Source organism: Perognathus longimembris, chromosome 7 (assembly GCF_023159225.1).
Source record: "Perognathus longimembris pacificus isolate PPM17 chromosome 7, ASM2315922v1, whole genome shotgun sequence".
Classification (NCBI taxonomy): Eukaryota; Metazoa; Chordata; class Mammalia; order Rodentia; family Heteromyidae; genus Perognathus; species Perognathus longimembris.
In genome coordinates this window covers 51,583,107-51,605,409 of record NC_063167.1, presented here as the reverse complement: position 1 = coordinate 51,605,409, position 22,303 = coordinate 51,583,107, and the positions used below count along the sequence as shown (strand labels likewise).

Here is a 22,303-nt window from a genome sequence, read left to right as displayed (position 1 = left end):
AGTAATAGGGGGATTGTGGTCAGCCTGGGGAACCAGTCTGTTGCTCCCAAAGTGTTGCCAGGGTTGTAGAGCTGACTCCATCTTGATAATTAGGTCAACCTGACCCCAAAATTGATTCTGTGAAAGGCTTGTTATTTGCTCCACCCTATGTGCCAACCTCCTACATTTGTGCCACACTTGCTCATTTGTTGCTTACTCTAACCCCTGTGCCAAGCCCCTACATCTGTGCTATGCTTTTACCTTTATAAACCTTACAAATGGAAGGGTCAAGGCTCTCAATCCAGATCTGCTGCATTGGTGATGGTTGTGAGTCCAAGCGCAAGCTTGCAATAAAGACTCTCATGTGTTTGCATCAGAATCGGCTCCTTGGTGGTTTTTGGGGACCCCAAATCTGGGCATAACATTGGGGGCTCTTCCGGGATCCCCTAGACCCCAGGACCCCTGAACCAGAGAGTCTTACACCAATTGGTGAGTTTTTGTTTGTCTGTCTTGATTTGTAATTTGGGTACCAGAATTTGTAAGAGTTGGCATTGGCCTAAGCTGATGCGCTGGAGGGTCGTCACCTGGGGGTCTTGGAAGATGTTCCAGGCTTTCATTTTGGGGGTTTGAGTTCCCCTTTGTATTTTTTGAAGGGATGCAGCGGTGTGAGAGGGACGCGTTCCACACTCAATTTTGTCTAGACACTTAATTTTGACTTTTTGTGGAGTTGGTATGAGAGGAAAACATTCTACTTCTTCTAGCCTCTGGAGAAGTTCCATCTGTCTTTTTTTAGGAACTCTGTCTCATTTGCACTGGAGCTAGAGTCTAGCAACCTTTTGCCGCACGGGGCCTGTGACCAGCAGGAAGGGCTGAGGCTCTGCAGTCCATCCGTTCAGAATTGCAGAAGGACCAGGAGTTTCTGTTTTTCCTCTTTAGAGTTTTTGCAATTGCATTTCCAATCTGCGCTGGCGCTGTTTGTTATGTGTATTGTTTTTTCATGTCCTTATCCCTATTTGTTATGTGTTGTGTGTAGACTGCTGTATTGAGAGATGAGACAGACTCATACTATTCCCCTCTTACTTCTGACTGACCATTTTAATGATGTGAGAAAAAGGGTACAAGATTTGAGTGTGGAAATTAAAAAAGATAAATTAATTAAACTTCCTAGTGCATGCTGCAGGACCCCCTTATGAAGCCAGTATAAATACCATCTTCCCACTCACTCACCCTGACTGGGATGTTAAAGCCTCTGCTGGGTGGCCTCGGCAGGCTGATTGCCAGGGAAGATGGAAATCTCCACAGGGGAGGATCCCCCTGAGCCTTCTCAGGGCCCCATGTTCTTCCCCTCACTCCAGCAGCCAGCTTTTTGAAACCGGACATGCCATTCAAGGCATAGTCTGTTTCTCTGTCCTGTTTTGCCTTGACTGGATTTGTCCTTGAGATTGGTACCAGTTTTAAATATAAATTTGTTTCCGATGTTTTTGTTGTTCATTTGCACATTTATGGGGGAAAAATCAGAGTCTGCAATGTGCTGAGTCCTCTTCTGTAAAAGGCAGTTGGGAGTGTGCAGGCAGCTGAGGACATTGTACTAACAACTAGCAAAAGTTAAAATTAAAGTTTAAGTTGAAACTGTGAAGTGCTCCTGGCAAAACTTGGCCTAAGATAGTCAGGCCACCTAGTGAACTAAGAGATCAGTCTCAGGTAACAGCCCTTCTTCCAACTGTAGGTACTTAAAGAGTCAATTAATATGTAAAATGTGCTACTTGGGGCTGAGACTAGAGTCAAGTACAATCTCTGGGCTGACTCTTACTCCAGGGAACCCTCTTCCAGCTTTCTCTAGCAGAAAAGTATTTGATGCTAAAATGTCTTGCTAACACAAGCAAGCCCTGGTAAATGAGACTGGAGAATGCTAAAACCATTTGTTAAAAGTTTTGTCTTAAGTTTTGGTCATTGCAGGAGTAAGATTGGCAAAAATACCTCTTGCCACTGGAAAATGTGTGGCCAATATTTATTTTGCGCACTTTAAGATCTTTTGCATTTATATGTGCATGTACGGGTATGAATATGGTCAAGATTAAAACTGCCATCATGATGTAGGAATGGATGAGTTAAAGTTTAAATTCAAAAGGACATCTAAGTTTAAACTCAAAAGGTCAAGTTTTGCCATTACCAAAAATCTAAAAAGATATTGTATTGTCTTAAAGAGAAACAACAGTTTAAAAAAAAAGATTTTTTCTAATTTATGTTTGAAAAACTTGGTATCTTTATGCATAAGACTATTTGCACTGTAATCAAGTTATCTGGTTTAGCAAAAGGCATTGGGAACTTGAAACATATTTCCACTGTTAAAATTTGGGACTAAATGTTAGAAATTTGGATATTAATGTTCATCACTGTTAATGAACTGCTTGGGATTCTCATTCAGAGATCAATAGGAAAGGACAGGAAAAACCTGGGGTAGGCCAGTGAGCCTCCCCTCAGAAGTGAGGGGTGATCTGGCAAAAGTGCAGCTTAGCCAGCTTAGCCATGCCTGGTGGAAAGTATGGGCCCCAAGGGGGCGTCCAGGCATGGTGGAAAAGGATTGCTGGCAAAAAGGCAATTCACCAAGCTCCAAGAAGTAAGATGGGTATATTCCCATTCTGTAGGACAGGCCAATAGAAGCCTTTCTTTATCCTGTCTCTTTTGTTCTCAGATGAACACTGGAAACCTGATGGTAAAAATGAATGATTTGATTGGTATTTCTAAAATTGCCCCTTAGGATGGATTAAAATTGGAAAGTTAAAAAGAAGGTTAAAAAGTTTATTTGGATGTATTGAAAAAGTGAAGAAGCTAAGTCCGGATTCTTGTGTTTGTAACTCTGGTGCTTGTAATTCTTGCATTAAAGAAAACCTCAATTGAGTTCAGATGTTCTAGGAAATGAGTCAGAGTGACAGCATGCAGGGACAGTAAGGACCTGGCAGAGGGCCGAGAAGGTGTGGCATCCATGTTTTCACAGGTGGGCAAGGAAAACTGTGTGGTGGAGATCACCAGAAGCTGAACTTTTCAGATCTGCTTAGTAAACCTGGTTCATCACCATGCTGGCTGGCTGCAAGGGTGGTGTGTCTCTGGACACTACCTTCTAGGGTTTTCCACCCAGCTTTCACCAAAGCCTCCCCCTTGTGAAGAATTCTATCACAAAGAATCAATGACTCTTAACACCCAGCAGGGAACCTGCCACCAAGACAAGAGTTGGGATGTTCCATGGGAAAACTGCTCAAGAACTCAAAGCAGCAGCATTCAAACCATCAATGGAAAAAGTATTTAAAATTAGCCAGATGGGAAGGTGATTTGTTGCAGAAGGGGCTGCTATGGGTCTTGGCATACTATTGCTATGGCGTGGAAATGTCTAATGAGATTGGAACTATTGAAGAGGCTATAATCTGGCCTCAGTATGTGAAGGAGAGGATACATTCTACCTATATGTACTTAGCAGGAAGTATTGGTGTAACAGCTTTGTCAGCTTTGGCAATAGCCAGATCTTCTGTTCTCATGAATTTCATTCTGACAGGCTCTTGGGTGACAACTGGTGCAACTCCTGTAGCCATGATTGGATCTGGAATGCTTGTTCAATCCATATCGTATCACCAGAACATGGGCTCAAAGCATCTTGCTAGGTTTCTTCATTCTGGTGTAATGGGTACAGTGGTGGCTCCTCTGACTATATTAGGGGGACCCCTTCTCATAAGAGCTGTATGGTACACCACCAACATTGTGGGAGGCCTCTCCACTGTGACCATGTGTACTCCCAGAGAGAAGTTTCTTAACATGGGCGCACCCCTGAGAGTAGGCCTGGGTCTTGTGTTTGTGTCTTCACTGGGGTCCATGTTTCTGCCACCTAACACTGTGGCTGATGCTACTCTGAACTTATTGGCAAAGTATCGTGGATTAGTTCTTTTCAGCATGTTCCTTCTGTATGACACTCAAAGTAATCAAATGTGCAGAGTTAACACTAATGTATGGACAGAACAGATATAATCAAATCAATTCAATGTTGAGACTCTACACGGATACACTGAATATATTTATGCACATCACAACTATGCTAGCAACTGGAAGTAACAAAGAAATGAAGTGGCAGTTCCTGACTCCTCGGTATGTCAGAAGTCTTGCTGTTGACTAGCAGCAGATATTTGTGGCACAGTTTGGACAAGCAGCCTGAAGCAATGGGTACCTGTCTAGGCTTCAGTGTTCTTCAAATGAAAGCTAAAGTGTGTTAAAGTGGAGTTTAGTAAAATGCTTTAGAAATCAAGAATGCACTTCTAGATATGAAATTTGTAAGAAAAACTTGTCCTAAATATTTGTTTCTAGTTGGGTAAAGGAAAAATTAGGGCTACCAAGATGATTGTTTAATTGCTACTCCAGTTTGCCTTGCAGGTTTTCTGTAAAATTTGTAGACAGGCCTGCAGAAAAGGACAGATGATTCCTACAAGTTTGTCAGATCCATCTTTGGCCCTTACTAAGTTCCAGGTAAGAGTATGCTTAAAAACTACTGTGTGGACCACCTTGTCGCTTTTAATTGGAGTTAAGTGGCCTTTTGTAAGACTCATTGAACTGAAATCTATGGTTCGAAGCCAGCCTGGGCAGAGAAAGGTCCCTGTGAGAATCTTTGTCTAATCATCCAGCACAGTGCTAGGAACAGTGTTGTGTGGAGCTCAAAGTGGCAGAGTGCTAGCCTTGAGCTGGAGAGCTGAGGGACAGCACTCCAGCCCTGAGTTCAAGTCCAGTGACTGTAAAAGTGAAAAAGTCACTCCTGAAACAACATGATGTAGCATCCAGAGGCAGTAAGCCACTGCTGGGATGGCAAAGATGTCAGATGTTAGAGTTATGTGTGTTTGGCCCTTTAAAAGTTAATTGGAGCTGGGAGGTCCTAGAAGAATAGTTTGTAAGCATGCCTTTGTAATGCCCATGTCTACTTTGTAACTGGGAAGGAACTTGCCAGTCACCTGTGATAGTGGGTAGTAAAACTAAGTTTGTCAAATGGGGTAGAATTTAAAATCACAGCCCTCTGCATCTGTTCAAAGCCCTGAGTAAATTTTGAGCTGGCATATCTGTTCAGGAAAGCAAGCTTATGGACCTGAGATTGTGTCTTTTATTGATCTGTCTAAGGCCTGCAAAGGTAATTTACAGATTGTTAGGTCATCAGAGATCAGTTTCCCCAGACAGTCAGGAAAATGCTTCTGTAAACCAGAGTGGAAAAAAACTACAATGTTGTAACCCAAGAAGAGGTCTATGCAGTTGTTAAAAGTTAACTGTTGTATGTAATTTCCAGTCTGGAGTAAAGCCCCGAATAGACAACAGACACTGGCAACCCCTTGGTAAAGTAGGTTAAATAAGGTTATAGGTTCCTGGATAGGTAGGGTCAGCATCTCTGAGTCAGCCTGAAGAAGTTACAGAAGATGGATGATCTTCGTCCATCAGCTCTCCTTTAAGATCAAGGTACCAGAGTCATTTTTGGGAAGGTAACTTAGAGACAGGATAACTCAGAGGCATGGAAAATTGTGGTAACAAATGTAAAAGAGTGGAGACTTACACATGTGAAAGATGGTTCTTAAACAAGTCTATGCAGAAAGTTGTAGGCAACCCAGCAGGTGTGACATTCTATTGGAGTCACTGGGAGCCACAACCCCTGCCCATTCCATTTGGATTGAGATCATGGATGGCCTGAGAGACACCTGTAGGACACTACATCTTCACCCTGAGCACTTCTACTGTGATGGGAGTTCATCACATGTAACTGATTCCTGCTGGAAGGCTGCTTTGGATCTGCTGAAACTAAGATTTGGGGGAGACATTTTCTGTGGTTACCTCCCCACTCCTGAGTTGATTGACTCTGTAAAGAAAATTGGATAAAGCATATGTGGCAGGCTAAAGTCACTCCCAGGTGATGCCTGGGGTGGGAGGTATGTCCAAGTGTATTGGAGTATGTCCAGATGGATTAGGGTGTTACCGCAGATGGGAGGGAGGTAACTGCCTCCAGGTGCGCCAGTCACCTGGATGGAGATTTAAATAGGTGAGAGCACCTGCATGGAGCCCTCCTGGGGGTGAACCTCACAGATGTCACTGGCCAACCATAGACACTTAGAGGCACAGGAAGCTGGATTGACCCATATGTATAAAGAATTGACTGATGGTCCTACACACCTAGTAAACTCCCGCCCCCCAATGTAAACAAAATAGGTCAAGGGTTTGAATAGGCTAAAAGAAAAGTGGGGATGTTGTAGAGATGACTCCACCTTGATAATTAGGTCAACCCCAAAATTGATTCTGTACACGGCTTGTTACTTGCTCCAACCTCTGTGTCAACCTCCTACATCTGTGCTAGACTTGCTCATTTGTTGCTTATTCTAATCCCTGTGCCAAGCCCCTACATCTGTGCTATGCTTTTACCTTTATAAACTTTACTAACAGAAGGGTTAGGACTCTTCAATCCAGATCCATTGCATCTGTGACGGTTGTGAGTCCAAGCTTGAGCTTGCAATAAAGACTCTGGTGTGTTTGCATCAGAATCGGCTACTTTGTGGTTTTGAGGAAACCCAAACCTGAACCTAGCACCAGCAACAGCGTTCTACCTCCGAGGCAATGGGGCATGGGGCACTTGGCTGGGTCCTCTGGGCAGGTGGCGGGTTCTGGCTGGGCCTCCTGACCTGCCTGTGGTGGGTCCCCCCGGATGGGACTCCTAGGCTGCTGAAGGCGTGCGGTGGGCTTTGGCTGTGACTCCTGTGCTGCTTGCAGTGGTCCCAGCTGTGATCTCTGGGCTGGCGACAGTGGGTAGCATACTCTTGCTAAGACCCCTAAGCTGCCTGGGTGGCCCTGGCTGGAAACCCTGTGCTGGTGACCGTGAGCAGGGGACTCTGGCTGAGACAACTGAGTTGCCTGGCGCACCCCAGGTGGGACCCCTGAACTGTGGATAGAGCCCTGGGTGGTAACCCCGACCGGCACAGGGAACCCCGACTAGCCCACGGAGCCCCGACTCAGAGCCCCGAATTGCCTGCGAAGCTATGGGTAGGCCCCGGGAATTGCCTGTGGAGCCCAAGCTCAGGCCCCCAAACTGCCTGCAGGGCCCTGAGTTTGACTCCTGAATTGCCTGCCAAGGCTAGGCTGGTACTCCTGAATTGCCTATGGCACCTGGGCTGACTCTCCGGAATTGCTTGTGGCACCCGGGGTTGTGACTCCTGAATTGCCTGATAAGGCTGGGCTGCGATTCCTGAATTGTCTGCAGCACAGAGGCTGCAACTCCTGAATTGCCTGTGGCACCCCGGCTGTGACTCCTGAATTGCCTGCCAAGGCCAGGCTGTGACTCCCCAATTGCCTGTGGCACAGGGGCTGCAACACCTGAACTGCCTGTGTCAGGCCCTGGGTGCTGTTCCTGAGCTCTTCAGCTCAAGGCTAGTGCTCTACCACTTGAGCCACTGTGCCACTTCCAGTTTTCTGGTGGTTAATGGCAAATAAGAGTCTCAAGGACTTTCCTGCCTAGGCTGGCTTTGAACTGTGATGATCAGATCTCAGTCTCCTGAGTAGCTAAAATTACAGGCATAAGCCATGGGAGACCAGCTAAGAATGCCGTTAAAAAAATGTCGTCATACACAAACTAGCCAAATTGAAAATGGCTTCCAAATTAACTTTAATTATTAACCTTTCTTCAATTCAGATAGTACTTTATAGCATAAATATATACATTAGTGTTGGGTATTATTTCTCTCCTTTAACAAAGACAATTTGAATTCATATTTTTAATTCAAAAGAAAAGACAGAAGCAAATCATTTAATGTTCATTTTCTCATACCATCATGGTAATTTTCTCTAGAAAAGAGACAAATTTATGTGAAGCTCTTTTATTCTCAGAATCAAAAATTCTTTAGGAAAAGATGTTGTATACAGAATGTTGATAACACTGTGTAAGATTGAGGAAAAGGAATTCAAATAGGCACCTCTGGATACTTTCATTTTCTTAGCTTGATTTGTACATTTCATCTTATTTTATTTATATTTTTTTGAAACTGAAAAAAACATTTAGACAATAAAATGGAGGAGGATGGAAACTTGATGTTTCATTTCTCTTTCTTCAAACTCCCATTTCCCTGATATAGTGGTTTATAACCTCTGGAAGCTTGGATTCCTGAATTCCCACTGGATTTACAAAGTCTAATCTATTGAATTTAAGAGCTGAATCATTTTCCATTGCATCGGCTCCTCTGAGAATCTTACATCAAGTTTCTTGATACAATGGTTATAGACCCATACTTTCACTTGAGAACTGTCTTATAATTGAAGTTCTTGCATTTACAAGTTTAGAATGAACAATATGTATTATATTAAGTAGTTTGAATTCTTCTTGCTGGATAAGATTCTCCATAGCATCACTTAATGAATATTATAATTCAGCAATTCAAATTAATGTCATAATAGTTCTCATCATTCTAGGAATAAAGGCTTTGTATCAATTTACTCCACATCCTTTACAACATATCTATGTTTATATTACTAATGAGATTTTGGTGTTCTGCAAGAACATATAAGTTAACTTGTAAATTTATCTTGGTTTCATGGAAGCTCAAAGTGTCAATCCCACTAAGTCCAAAGAAAATTACTAGAGAATAATTTTCTTAATTGAACCCTCAGGGTCAGATTTATCCAAATGTTAGCCTTTCACTTCTCCTATGTAAAAGTAAGTGCTTACTTTTCTAAAAATGTGTGTGTGTGTGTGTGTGCGTGCGTGCGTGTATTCACTTGGGACACCTACAGTATGTCTGAAATGACGTAGGTATACTAGAAAACATTCTGACAAAGTGGAGCTAGAGCAACAATTTGAATTTAGGTCAATTTAACATATTTATTAGGTACATTCTCTGTTTCATATTCTCAACCAGGAGCAGAGCACAAATAGCTATCTAGGACAGAATCCTCATATTCCCCAAAGTCTCTCTGTTACAGTATAAATGCAAATAATTTATAATATAGGGAAATCAGGGCAATAAAACCCAATTGTCTTGGCACATGTTTTCTTAATCCAACATGAGATTTTCTAAGTGCAGACGTTACTTCTAAAAATTATATTTGTTGATAAAAGAGTGGAAAACTCTCTAATTCTTGGGATAATAATATTTATTTTGATATACTATGGAAATGTGTTTTTACAGAAGCTTTGTAGTAAGGGAAAATAATCTAAGAATTATTCATAAAAATTCACTAGCCCTTTACCATTCCCCCTGGTCCTCTCATGGCTCTTTTGTCCATTTCTAATAATTTGGACATGCTTTTCTGACTTGACTCCTATCCCATATTTCTTATGAACAATTTTCTTGTTCCTGTTCTCTGCATGTAGCTGCAGGTAATTTCAAGCTATTCTTTCCTGTAGATATTGCAGTAAACACAGAGGAAGCATTATTTTCAGTAGTGGGTTGGTATATATTAAATCTCCAACTCTCTGCGACAAATGGGCAGAAAAACACTACTGAATTCCAGGAGTTGTTGGTTTTCTATGTGTATGAGTTTTCAGTATGACCTATATCAAGCTACCAGTATCAAGAGTAGATTTGTGGCTAAAGTTGTAGAGTGCTACCCTAGAGCACTCAGTGCTTAGACTCTGAGTTTGAGGCATAAGATCACTGACCAGCACACACACACACACACACACACACACACACACACACACACCATTAACACTCACAATCAGAAAATAGCAGAAGACAAAGAATTTGTGCCAAGTAAAGAAATTAAAGAACCAGATACCTTTGGTTCACAACTGTAATCCCAGCAGAGATTTGGGTGTGTCATTAAATTTAGCTAGAGAAAGAAATCTGTAGGACTCTTCTCCAATTAACGATAAACAGCCAAAATGGAGTGCAGGCTTAAGAGGTAGAACACTAACCTTGAGTGAAAAAGCTAAGCAACAACACCCAGACCCTAAGTTCAAGCCTTAGTATCATAGCCAATCAAACAAACAAGAATAAAGTAAATACATGAAGAAAGATAATTTTCCTACAGTAAAGAAGAAATAATCTGACGCATAGTAGCAATAGCTCAAAGGCATTGCATGTATGGACAAATTTGGAATCAAATATAAGATGCCTCTTTTTATTTCACCTGAAGAATATTGAGAAAAATTGCTATTCTCATTCATATAACATTTGTTTGTTTTATGTAACATGTAGTATGAGCCCACCAATCATTCATCAATATCTTCTTTTATGCTTCCAAGTATAGATTCTCCCAAAATCATCAGAGTCATAACCTGACAGACCTATCGAAATTTTAAAATATTGCAAGCTAAAAATATATGAGTACCACATAGAACATCCATGCTTAGTATATTGCACTACACTGTAGAGCATCTATTGTGTTCTCTTGTGATCATGTAGCTACTAGCCTCTATCTACCAGTGAAGTAGGAGGAATGGATATCCCAGCTGTGTAAAAATTATCTTAGTAAATGTATTTTCTATTGTTATGTACTATGTATATGTCAAAAGCCTAGCTAACGTATGATATAATAAGTTGGTACAAGACCAAAGAAGAGACCAAGAAATTAGGTGTAAGAAGTAAGGTTACAGTTTAAGAGCATGTAGATTTCACCACACTACTGGGAAGATCTGGTAGTGGCCAAGTGGACAAAGAGCAAATATCTTTTGCACAGCTCCGTCTTTTATTTCTTGCCATAGAAGTGAGGGAGGGGGTTATATGCTAGCCCACATAGCCACTGATATTATTAGCATATTTTCTCTTTTATGATCAGCATTACAAGAAATTAGTTATTTGGGAGACACTTAGGAAAGTAGGGTCTCTTTTAGATTAACACTAGTCCACCCAATTCCAAGGGTCCTTTAAATAATATGGATTCCAACACTTCAGTACAGTCGTTTCCCTTAGTCCTTGCTTAACTCTATCCTTGCGAATGAGAAAAGGTATTTCAGGGATTTAGTGTTCAGTGTTCTCCTTTTCTCAATGCTCATACATCTTGACGTCTGAAAGCACACATAGTATAAAAAATAGATTTATTTTATTCCATAGGTTTAATGCTAAGTCCTTTGAGCACTCATTATTTTGAAATATAAAAGCCAAATTCATAAAGGATAAAGGCCTTCTATTATTCCAAATAATTGCATCTTTCAGCAATATGTTTTAAGAATGTAATATTTTGTATTATGTTGAAAACCACATAGTGCGTATCACAGGATGTTTTAGCCTATGGTGAAGGACCAGCTGTAACGCAGGTTTCATTTTGGTTTTATGTTGTGATTTTTTGTTGTGCCCTGGAGATTGAACTCAGGGCTTCATGCTTACTAGGCATGCATCATTCCACTTGACCTTGTACTCAGTACTAAATATATATATATATATATATATATATATATATATGTGTGTGTGTGTGTGTGTGTGTATGTATATATACATGTATATAATTTTTATACATTGGAAAATGTAGACTAAGCTCATTCTAGTGAATTTTTTTTCTCTTTTTCAAAACCTAGCTATAATTGGAAAATGCTTGTTTTTTTTTCCCATATAATCCTACAAAGGACATTATTCCAATATTTTATTTCTTTCTACTTAGAAAAATATTTCTATGAAGGTTAAGTACAGAATTAATAGGAATGTTTTTGCATGCACCAATCTGAAAAGTGAGGTTTTCGTTGCAATTGCTATAACTGTCTTGAATAACAAGAACAGTCCTTTTGCAGTACATCTGTTCCAAACCTTTGCCTCATCTTCTTTTGCCTGAATAGTCTTTCCTTGTAAGGATTTTCTGTTTCAATTGGGCTAACTTGAGTACTAAATTATTGACTATTGTCAAAGTTAAATGTACCTATTTACTTACTTTCCATACACAGCAACCTGGTCATAGCTTGTAGGGATTCAGATATAAACATATTTGGAGTGCCATTGTTTTTCCTACAATAGGAGTAGATATCCTGATAAAATAGGTTAATGAGGAAGTGGCAAGAGAGGGAGTTTATACACTTTGAATAGATTTCTTCTTTTTCCACATACTACCTATCTGGATTTGAAAAAAGCTACTTCAATCCACTGAATATTACTATTCTTGATATCAAAATATCAACTTATTTCTCTTTATAATGAAGACCCCTGGGGAATAGGTAGATTTGGTGTCCAAAAATGTAAAAATTAGTGTTTTTTTTGTAATCAACTGGGGTCAGAATGTTTCAACCAAAAAAATGGAGTCTACAAAATTTGTTAAAACATTCTTCTTAACTAACAAAAACAAAGTCTGAGACTTGTTAAATATAGCTACCATGTTGAGCTCTTAGATTACTCTGAAACTTAAGGAAAATTAATCTAAGTAAGATGAATAATATTTAATAAATATGCCACCTCTTTTAGTTCCTGATTTCCTAAATGTTTGGTCCACAGCAGTGATTACTATGCTTTTGAACAAGAACATGGAAAGAGAATATAAAATAATAAAGATCATTTCATTCTATTTTTCATAAAATACTATCCATATCATGTTATATTGTTTTACCACCTGGCTTTCATTTTACTTGCTTCTAAATGCATCCACCCAAATATTTGAGGTCAAAATCATTTTAGTCTCTCATATGACCAATTAATCCTATTCAATCACATCTATATACACCCATGAAATATCAACGGGGAAGCTGGCCAAGTATCCCTTTGAAGAACTCTTCATTATTTTGTGAGTTGTTTTCTAATGTTCTAACCATCTTTTTTATTAGTATCACTATGGATGCTTATGCCATAGCATTCTGAAAGCACTGCTTATTCACTTTATACAGATAATTTTAGTGATATGTGAACTGATTGTAAACATGTTTTAATAAGGGCCATTACTCTCATCCAGTTTTTCAGGTTATAACTTGTATATTAGACATTCAGATGTATTATGATATATATTTACATATATAAGATGAGTCCATTTAAGTATTCCTAGAATCATATTAGATATTTAGATATAACACTAAAAGAAATTCATGAATTATCCCTCTGGTTAAGTAGGGAAACTAAGTCAAATATAGGCATAAGTGTATTTTTGCCAGTATTGGAACATGAAGTCAGGTTCTTACACTTGTTCAGCTTTCTTAATCAATGAAATAAATTCCCACAGATTTTTCTGTACAGGCTTTCTTCATACTGTGGTCTTCTAGTCTCAGCCTTCTGAGTAGCAATCATTACAGGTGTAAGCCACTAGCATCGAATAACATTTTATTTTTATAACGTGAGAATGTCTAGATTTTATATCTTCTTGAACTTAGTATTTTCAATACTGAACATTCACAAAATTCCTTTCTGCTACTTAGATGTCAATAAAGTGGAACACGACTCAGATATTCAGACCTGTAAGATATTTACCTATGATTAGTGCCTTAGTAAAATTATAGAAATTAGCACGTGCTTTATCTCAGTCACATTCTGAGATCCTCTCTCAGATTACTATATTCTTTACAAAAAAGAAAATAAAAAATGTTTTTTTTAAGTTTATGTTAGAGGTAAATGTTAAGCCAGAGTCTTGATATGTATCCAAGCCTCGCCTCAAAATTATGATCCATCTTCTTCAGCTTTTCTAATGGTGGAACTGTACATGCTACTACCCAAATTGGCTGAAGTTTTATTCAGTGAAAACAAAGGAGGATATTCTTAAGAGTAGATCACAGTGGCTCCATAGTGATGTGCATGCGACCATATAAAATGATGCTTCTTAAAATGAATTCCAAGAAATGGAACTTTTTATTGCACTGTTTACAATTCTTTTTTTCTGTTCTTTTTTCCCTTTTTTCTGTTTTTTATTTCTGTACCCTTGTGTTGTATGAAAGTTTATCTGGGGAGGGGAAGGGGAAACACAGAAAGAGTGGGACAAAGGTTGAATAACTTCAGCAGTGACACTAGACACTAAGTTGGAAAGGAACTTTACAACTTAGCTATGAGGGGGCTTGGGAATGAAATAATTAGAGTCAATGAGGGTGGGGTGAAACTGTTCTAAAATAAATGTACTCATTACCTCACTTATGTAACTGTAACCCCTCTGCAAATCATCTTTGCAATGAAAAAAAGAAATTTTAAAATGTTCAATTAATTCTCCTAGTCACCAGGCATACAAAGAAATAATGTAACAGCTCTTTTTGGTGCTTGTTATTACTTTTTCCAATAAGTTAAAAATAATTAAACAAAAGTGTTTTAAAAAAGATATAAAAACATAGGACCAGACTCATTAAATTTTCAGGTAGACACTTATTTAATGAGAAGAATGTGAAAGAGCACAGGGAAATACTAATGGTAAGAAGCTTAGCTGTTTATCATGGAGAAAACAAGGAATCTACAATTTAACAATTTTTGCTAAGTTTAATTTGAATCAATACATGTGATTTGTTTTATTCTAAGAAGAAAACAATAGGACTAGTATGTACAGAAAAAAATTACATCTACTATGCTTACCTTTGTACTAACTCATCACTAAATTATTTAACGTTTCCTATTCATCTGGCTATGGTAATGGATGTGTGTGTGTGTGTGTGTGTGTGTGTGTGTGTGTGTGTGTTTGTGTGTGTAATCAAAGAAACACTTGAGAGAGAAGGACACACCATCACTACTCATATATGCTCAGTTGTTTGAAATCAAGATTACCCTTATCATGTTTGGATGTACTCTAATTCTTGCCTAAAGTTATTTTAGACCTCCTTGTTCTGTAATAGTTTGTAGAAATTTTTCTAGTTTTATCATCAGGTTAGATTCTTCACATCTCTCCCTATACACCTTCCATTTCCAGACTGTGTGAACTGTGAATGAAATGGCTTTTCACTACTGCTATAAAATGGGTCATCCATTATTTTAATCAACTGCATTAGATTTTTCCTGTCAGAACCAGAACACAGAAGTTAGTACTCACTCTTAGGCACCATTATCACCACAGCCTAACACAACATCACACTGAGCATAGTCATTAGTCAGCTATGAACTACATAGCTCCCATTTCCTAACTATGGCTAATATTGAGTACTGTAAAAAAATGAATATTCAAATTAAAACTTAGGGATAAAGAAAGACCACCATTGAGTAAGAACTATAACATATATTTTGTATTCATCTTTTAAAAAATTACTTTGAGATGGATAAAAGCTTCAGTATTTTTTTATTACTGTATCATAACATCACTGTAGCCTGTAAGCAATTAATTCCATACTTTCCATAATCCCAAGAGAACACAACTGAAAACTAGGTGATATGTTGACTAGATATAAAATATTTTATTTTTTTACCTAATAATCTGTTAGATATTGGAGAGATCCATACGGAATATCCTTCCCAACATTCATTTGCATAATGTGGATATTGGGATAAATGACAGAGATATCAACATATAGGAAATAAAGTAAACTGTGCTATTCACACGTAAACTTCTAAATGAATCCTGAGAAGAAGAGATCATGTTTGTCTGTGTTAAATTAGAATTAGGGAAAATTAGAATTAGGGAAAGAGTGACTTTGGTTGAAATTTTAGATAGGAAGGTTGCCTAGGGGGAACATTCCTTTGAACTTTGGCAAATATGGCTTGAACTTCCCATCAACATCTAAGGCAAAAAACAGTGGCAGCCATATCAGCTTTTTATTTCTTTAATTTTCAAGTGAAAGATGAAGAAAGTCTCATAGGCTTCTGGTGGCTAAAGTTAGTAATCTTACCTTCTTGGGAAGCTGAGATCTAAGGATGAATCATGATTTGAAGCCAGCCCAGGCAAGGAAGCCTAAAAGACTATTACCTCCAATTAACTACCAAAAACGCAAGAAGTCAGTTGTGTTTCAAGTCATAGAGCAGTAGCCTTGAACAAGAAGCTCAGGAGCAGCAGTACTGAGCATGCCTTGAATCCAAGCCCAGGACCAGCATGAAATAATAATAAAATGATGATGATGATGATGATGATGATGATGATGATGATGATGATGATGATGATGACGAAGACGACAGGAGGAGGGGGGAGGGAGGGGGGAGGAGGGGGAGGAGGGGGAGGAGGGGGAGGAGGGGGAGGGGCGGGGGAGGGGGGGAGGGGAGGAGGAGGAGGAGGAGGAGGAGGAGGAGGAGGAGGAGGAGGAGGAGGAGGAGGAGGAGGAGGAGGAGGAGGAGGAGGAGGAGGAGGAGGAGGAGGAGGAGGAGGAGGAGGAGGAGGAGGAGGAGGAGGAGGAGGAGGAGGAGGAGGAGGAGGAGGAGGAGGAGGAGGAGGAGGAGGAGGAGGAGGAGGAGGAGGAGGAGGAGGAGGAGGAGGAGGAGGAGGAGGAGGAGGAGGAGGAGGAGGAGGAGGAGGAGGAGGAGGAGGAGGAGGAGGAGGACCCAATGACTATATCCAAATGAACACATAAGATGATGCTAAGAGAAATGAACTCCAAGTTAGGGAAACAAGTGGTATATCATTGTTGTAAATAGTTTCAACATGTCATGTGAAACTGTACCCTTTATTTCCTTTCTCTCATATTGCTTTCCCGTGGTTTTACCTGGCTATCACTGTATCTGATCTTAGTACCCTGGATAATGTATATACATGTATTGGTACTAGGGAAGGGAAAGGGAACACCAAAATTGAGAGTCAAAGGATAAAAAGACAAACCATTGCAAAAGCAATACATGTGAACCAACTGTACAACTAATGGGGGGGGGGTGGAAATGGGGAGGCAGGGGAAAATGAGGGAGGAGGTAGTAAGTTGGATAAGAAATGTAGTTGCCTTACATATGAAAATGGTAAACACTCTGTACCACTCTGTACTTCACAGGAGAGGAGGAGGAGGAGGAGGAGGAGGGGGAGGGGGAAGAGGAGGAGATTATTGGTGGTCATGCTTCAAATATAGAGCCTGATTTTAGTATAGCAACCAAAGATAATTGTGTAGTTAAAAGCTATTTTGTAATTTGTTCAACCACTGTGGAAAGCAGTATGGAGGTTCCTCTAAAGGTTAAACATAGAGCTCCCCTATGACCCACCAGCCTCACTTTTGGGTATCTACCCAAAAGATGACAAGCAAGATCACACTAAATCCACCTGCACAACTGTGTTCATAGCAGCACAATTTTTCATGACTAAAATATGGAACCAACCCAGATGCCCATGCATCAGTGGATCGAGAAAATTTGGTACGTATACACAATGGAATTCTATGCCTCTGTCAGAAAGAATGACATTGCCCCATTCCTAAGGAAATGGAAGGACTTGGAAAAAATCATACTAATAAGCCAGACCCAAAGAAACATGGACTATGTGGTTTCCCTCATTGGGAATAATTAGTACATGTCTTGGATAGACTTAGCAGAAGACTACAATAGCTCAATAGCTATGTCCATATGAACACCTAAGGTGATACGAAGTGAAATGAACTTCAAGTTATGGAATCAAGTGGTGTTATTTTCAATATACCATGTAAAATTATGCCCTCTTTCTTTAGTCTTTCTTTCCTGTAGCTTTACCCCTGATATTACTGTAACTGATTTTAGTACCCAGGATATTGTATATACCTGTATTGAAAGTAGGGAAGGAAAAGGGAATACCAAAGTTAAGAGGCAAAGGATAAAAAGACAAACCAATGCAACAACTATACTTACAAAACTATATGGTGTAAACTATATGGTGTAAACTGTACAACTCATGGGGGGGGAAGGAAATAGGGAAGGGGAAGTAAGGGAAAAATGAGGAAGGAGGTAGCAAGTTGGATAAGAAATGTACTCACTGGGCTGGAATGTAGCTCAGTGGCAAAGCACTTGCCTAGCAAGTGCAACATCCTGGATTCGATCCCCAGTACAAAAAAAAAAAAAAAAAAAAAGCAACCAAAAGACAAACAGAAAAAAAGAAATGTACTCACTGCCTTATGTATGAAACGGTAACCCTTCTGTATATCACTTTAACAATAAAGAAATGAAAAAATATGGTAATGATAGGGACTTTAATAACAGCTAGAAAATATTTCATCAATTCATCTATGTAATGTTTGTAATATATATGAAAAATTAATTTTATGTACATTTGAATTCAATTTTTGTGATAATTTTGTTGTGTGAACACATTACAGCTAAAAAACATCAAAGCCTAGGAATGTGAAATCACACACAAAAGACCACACACCTATAAAAACCAAAAAATAAAAGGTTTTGATTGTCATAATGTATAAATAGTTTCAGAGGACCATCCTGAGTTAAAGATTTTGGCAGTTTCTATGAGATTGATAATATTGAAGGATCTCTAATGCCTCTCACATTTTGGGTAAGGAGAGATGAGGGAATTCTCTATCCCTTCTTAATCTTTGAGGCTTCATCTGACCAGCCTCCTGGTAAAATTGAAGATTATGTCAGACCCCATATTTGCTCATACCTGTGTTCCCTAGAAGCAAAATACTAAATTTTAATTCAGTCAGACAATAATGGGTACAATAAGGGTTGAGTGGACACATTAAATGCTAGGAAGGCATCTTCTAAAATAACATAAGCATTGCCATAATATTGTAAATCACATTTTCTTTCTTGCTCTGTAATGTTCACAGTTGATTTCATGGTGGATGCAAATTTTGCCTTTGTTTCCATACCTGAGAGTTTTACTAGTATGTAAATCCAATGAGAAAATGCACACTCATTCTACATGCTCTTAAAAGGTCATTAATGTACAGTATACACAACCATTTCCACTTTTCTATAAACTATGCTACAAATAAATACAGAGCAGCTATTGTAATTACAGAGTAAAAATAACAAATTGTCAATTATAATTAAATCCAGGAAAACTGGAGATCACTTTGGAAAACCATAAAACTAATTCAAGATGCTTATTGATGTTTAAAAAATTCCCTCACCTGGAGAAACAATATTAACCCAAACCACTGAAGCAAGAAATCAAAGGTTGGGTGCAAAGCTAATTTCCTTAATAGGGCAAGAGGAGTGCACAAATTTGAATTCTATAAACTTAGTTTTATCTCTATAAATGTCTGCCCAGTTCAAAGGAAAATGTACATCAAATGTCTTTTAATGACCAAATTCATAATGCATAAACTAGATAATAAATAAATGTTCAGATATGAACATTAAGAATAAAACGAAATATGAATCCATATATATTTTTTCCTTGTTAATGAGTTTCCAATTAAGGTACTATTGGATGAGATTTTCTTGATAATTACTTCAATTGTTAAATAACTTTGCCAGATATATATGTGTGAGAAAAATAATGTATGTGTATGCAATATATTCTATCCAATATATGAAATACACATATATCCAATATGTGTAATATATGCATATCCAATATATGTAATATAAATAATATTGTATTATATATGTGATGCCATGTATAGCTTATGGGTATATACATGTGTGTATTCATATAACATGCACGCAACATGTGTATGTATGCATGCACATGTATGTGTGTGACACACATGTCTCAGACATACAAACACAGTCACTTTCCAGAGTTTTTTCCAAATATTGTAGTCTTATAATTAACACAGTAATAATATATTTGAAATCTTTCTGTCCTGTTTGAATCACTTTGTGCATTACTATTTTTCCCTTGCTTCTATTGTATGAGAATCAGAAACCTATAATAAACCTTAGAAGATAGTCCATATTTTTAATCATAATTGAACATGATATTCCTACAAACAAATTCTATAAATTTAGAAAAGAAGCCTTCCAATCAGTTATTTCACCATAATTATATGTTTTAATAGTAAAGATACATCATGTATAGCGCCTTCAAATTGTCTATTATGAGGTAATTTCAGGATTTAGTAAAGAATGTTAAACAAAATCTTGTAGGAACTAAAGGAATGAGCAGCAAGGAAAATGGTAAGTCAAAACAAAGTAAATAATGGAAAAATACATAGAGATGCAAAGTGACTTAAATATATATTTCTAATGGATAAGAATGAGAGTTGAATAGAGATAAATGACAAACATGAATTTTATTACAAAATTTTTATGCATCATTAAATATGAAGAATAAGAGATAGAAAGTCTGAGGACAAATCTGTGTGCACAACGAGTGACACAAGGAGTGATGGATGGCAGAGGCACAGTAGACAATGATCACTGCCTTGGCTGCTATGATTGTGTAGTCATTGTACTTTACACAATACATAGAATAAATAATTACAGTTGGAAAGTGTTGTAAGGGACATTCTTGCTCATTTTGTGGTGATGTTTCTTGTATTTTTATTCTTTACTCAACCATCAGAGAAACTTTAGTTACCAGTTAAAAATATATGATAGAATGTAGCATAAAAGTATTTCTCTCTCTGTTCTTGACGTTCTCCACAGGAACAAAGCAGCCACCAATTTCAAGTAAAGTATATTTCTGAGTTGTTTTTTCCCCCTGAGTTCTTCAGCTCTACCTCTGAGCCACAGCATTTCTTCCAGTTTTCTGGTGGTTCTTTGGAGATAAAAGTCTCAAAGACTTTCCTTTCCAGGCTGCCTTTGAGCCATGATCCTCAGAGCTCAGCCTCCAAATAGCAAGGATTATGGGCATGGGCCACTGGTACCTAGATAATTTCTGAATCTTGATCTCCAGTAATTCTCATTCATCTAAGTTGTTTTTTTCACTGCAGACTTCTTACCCTTTAGTGTCTGCCTCCAGTTACTTTCCAGATGATTCAGTTTATCAAGTGTTATAATAGGTTCATTGTATTCATAAGAAAAACCAATCCATGACATATGATGTCTCTGAAAATACACTTATCTCTGATTTTGTACTGCTAGTCAGAGATAACTATATTAATATATAGTTATATATAGAAGCTAAAAGGAACTTCTATTAATTTAAATTCTATTAATATTTTCTATTCCTGAAAAAGTGAAGTTTCTCCTGTGCTATATTCCTGGTTTGTCATAATTAATAGATATTCCATTTTGTGTATGGGCATACAGATCATAATTGTGTTTTAAAAAATTAGTTCTTAATATGTTATCATAGCCAGTTCCACTATGTTACCAAAACAAGTTGAGATGGACTGAGTTCGCTGAAGACCTTCATTTAAGGGGCATTATTCTACTTGTATAAGTGCTACCTTCACTATTTTCTGTGTACTTCAATGTTGACAAGGTGTAGCATGCAAACTCTTTCTACCCTATAGTATAGAAAAAGGTGTGAAATATGTGGGTATGTCCTAATTTTATCCAAGAGAAAACTTATGCATGTCATTAAAAATATGGACAGGTGAAAGCAATTTCTTAAAAGCTTTTATTTCATTATTGGAAGGAATGAAAAATACAAACACTACATAGATGATAAAACAATGTTTTATTTTAGCATAGGTCTTTGCAGATTTAATGGATAACACTACTTCTGAGAGAAGTAAATAATCTAGTCACTTCTGGAGAACTGAAAAAGAAAGAAGAAGGAGAAGGAGAAGGAGAAGCATGAACCAAGATAGAAAAGGAAAGAATGATTCAAAGAAAACACAAAAGGTAAATTACCTATCTAATGAATGCCTTAGCAGTTCAGCCAACACTTTAATTATATCTTGCACTAAATATCCATAAGAAATATGAATTTCTATAACCTAGAATAGGAATTGAAGTCAGTGCAGTCAAACATTTCATTTTCCCCCACTATGCATTATAAGCTATAGAAAAATCCCCAACTTTCAGAACTTTTCGTAAGAACACATAGAATTTTGTCTTATATTCCATGATAAATTATGGGATTTCATGATAAATAAGAGTGTAGAGTCAGACACTGACATATGCCACAATTTTTTTTCTAGCTTTGAGGTTCAACTACTTTTGTACGCAACAAGGGGATTTGTGAGAGCAACTGAAGTATTTGAGACACCTGGTACCAGGTACAAGGGTGACTCACACCTGTAAGCCTAGTTACTCACAATGCTGAATACTGAGGATTACAGTTTGAAATGAGATCTTTATTTCAATTAACCACACAAAGTCAGGAGTAGAGTCATGGCTCAAGTGGTGGAGTATTACCCTTGAGAAAGAAAAAAAAAAAGACTCTAAGAGAGAACACCCAGGCCTTGAGTTAAAGTCCCAGTACACACACACACACACACACACACACACACACACATGCACACACACACGAAAAATTCCTAAAGAATATTAGCATAATTATTTATTTACTTACCAAATGCTCTGTTCACATTGGAAACAAATTGAGACAAACTAGGACGTTTGTTTATTGGACTCATTCTTTCATTTTATTTCAGCATGTGAAAATAAAAGTGAGAAAAATGGCAAGAGAACAAGAAGGAGTACAAGAGGACCTATAGAAATTAATCATTATTTTCAATGAAAATAATATGGCCTTTGCATGAACTACATATTACCAATTGTCAGAA

At 38.1% G+C, this 22,303-nt stretch overlaps 1 pseudogene; it reads left to right on the top strand.

Annotated features, from left to right (window-relative positions):
• Nucleotides 1-2,505: 2,505 nt before the first annotated feature.
• Nucleotides 2,506-4,138, top strand: LOC125355702 (annotated as a pseudogene).
• The last annotated feature ends 18,165 nt before the right edge of the window (nucleotides 4,139-22,303 follow it).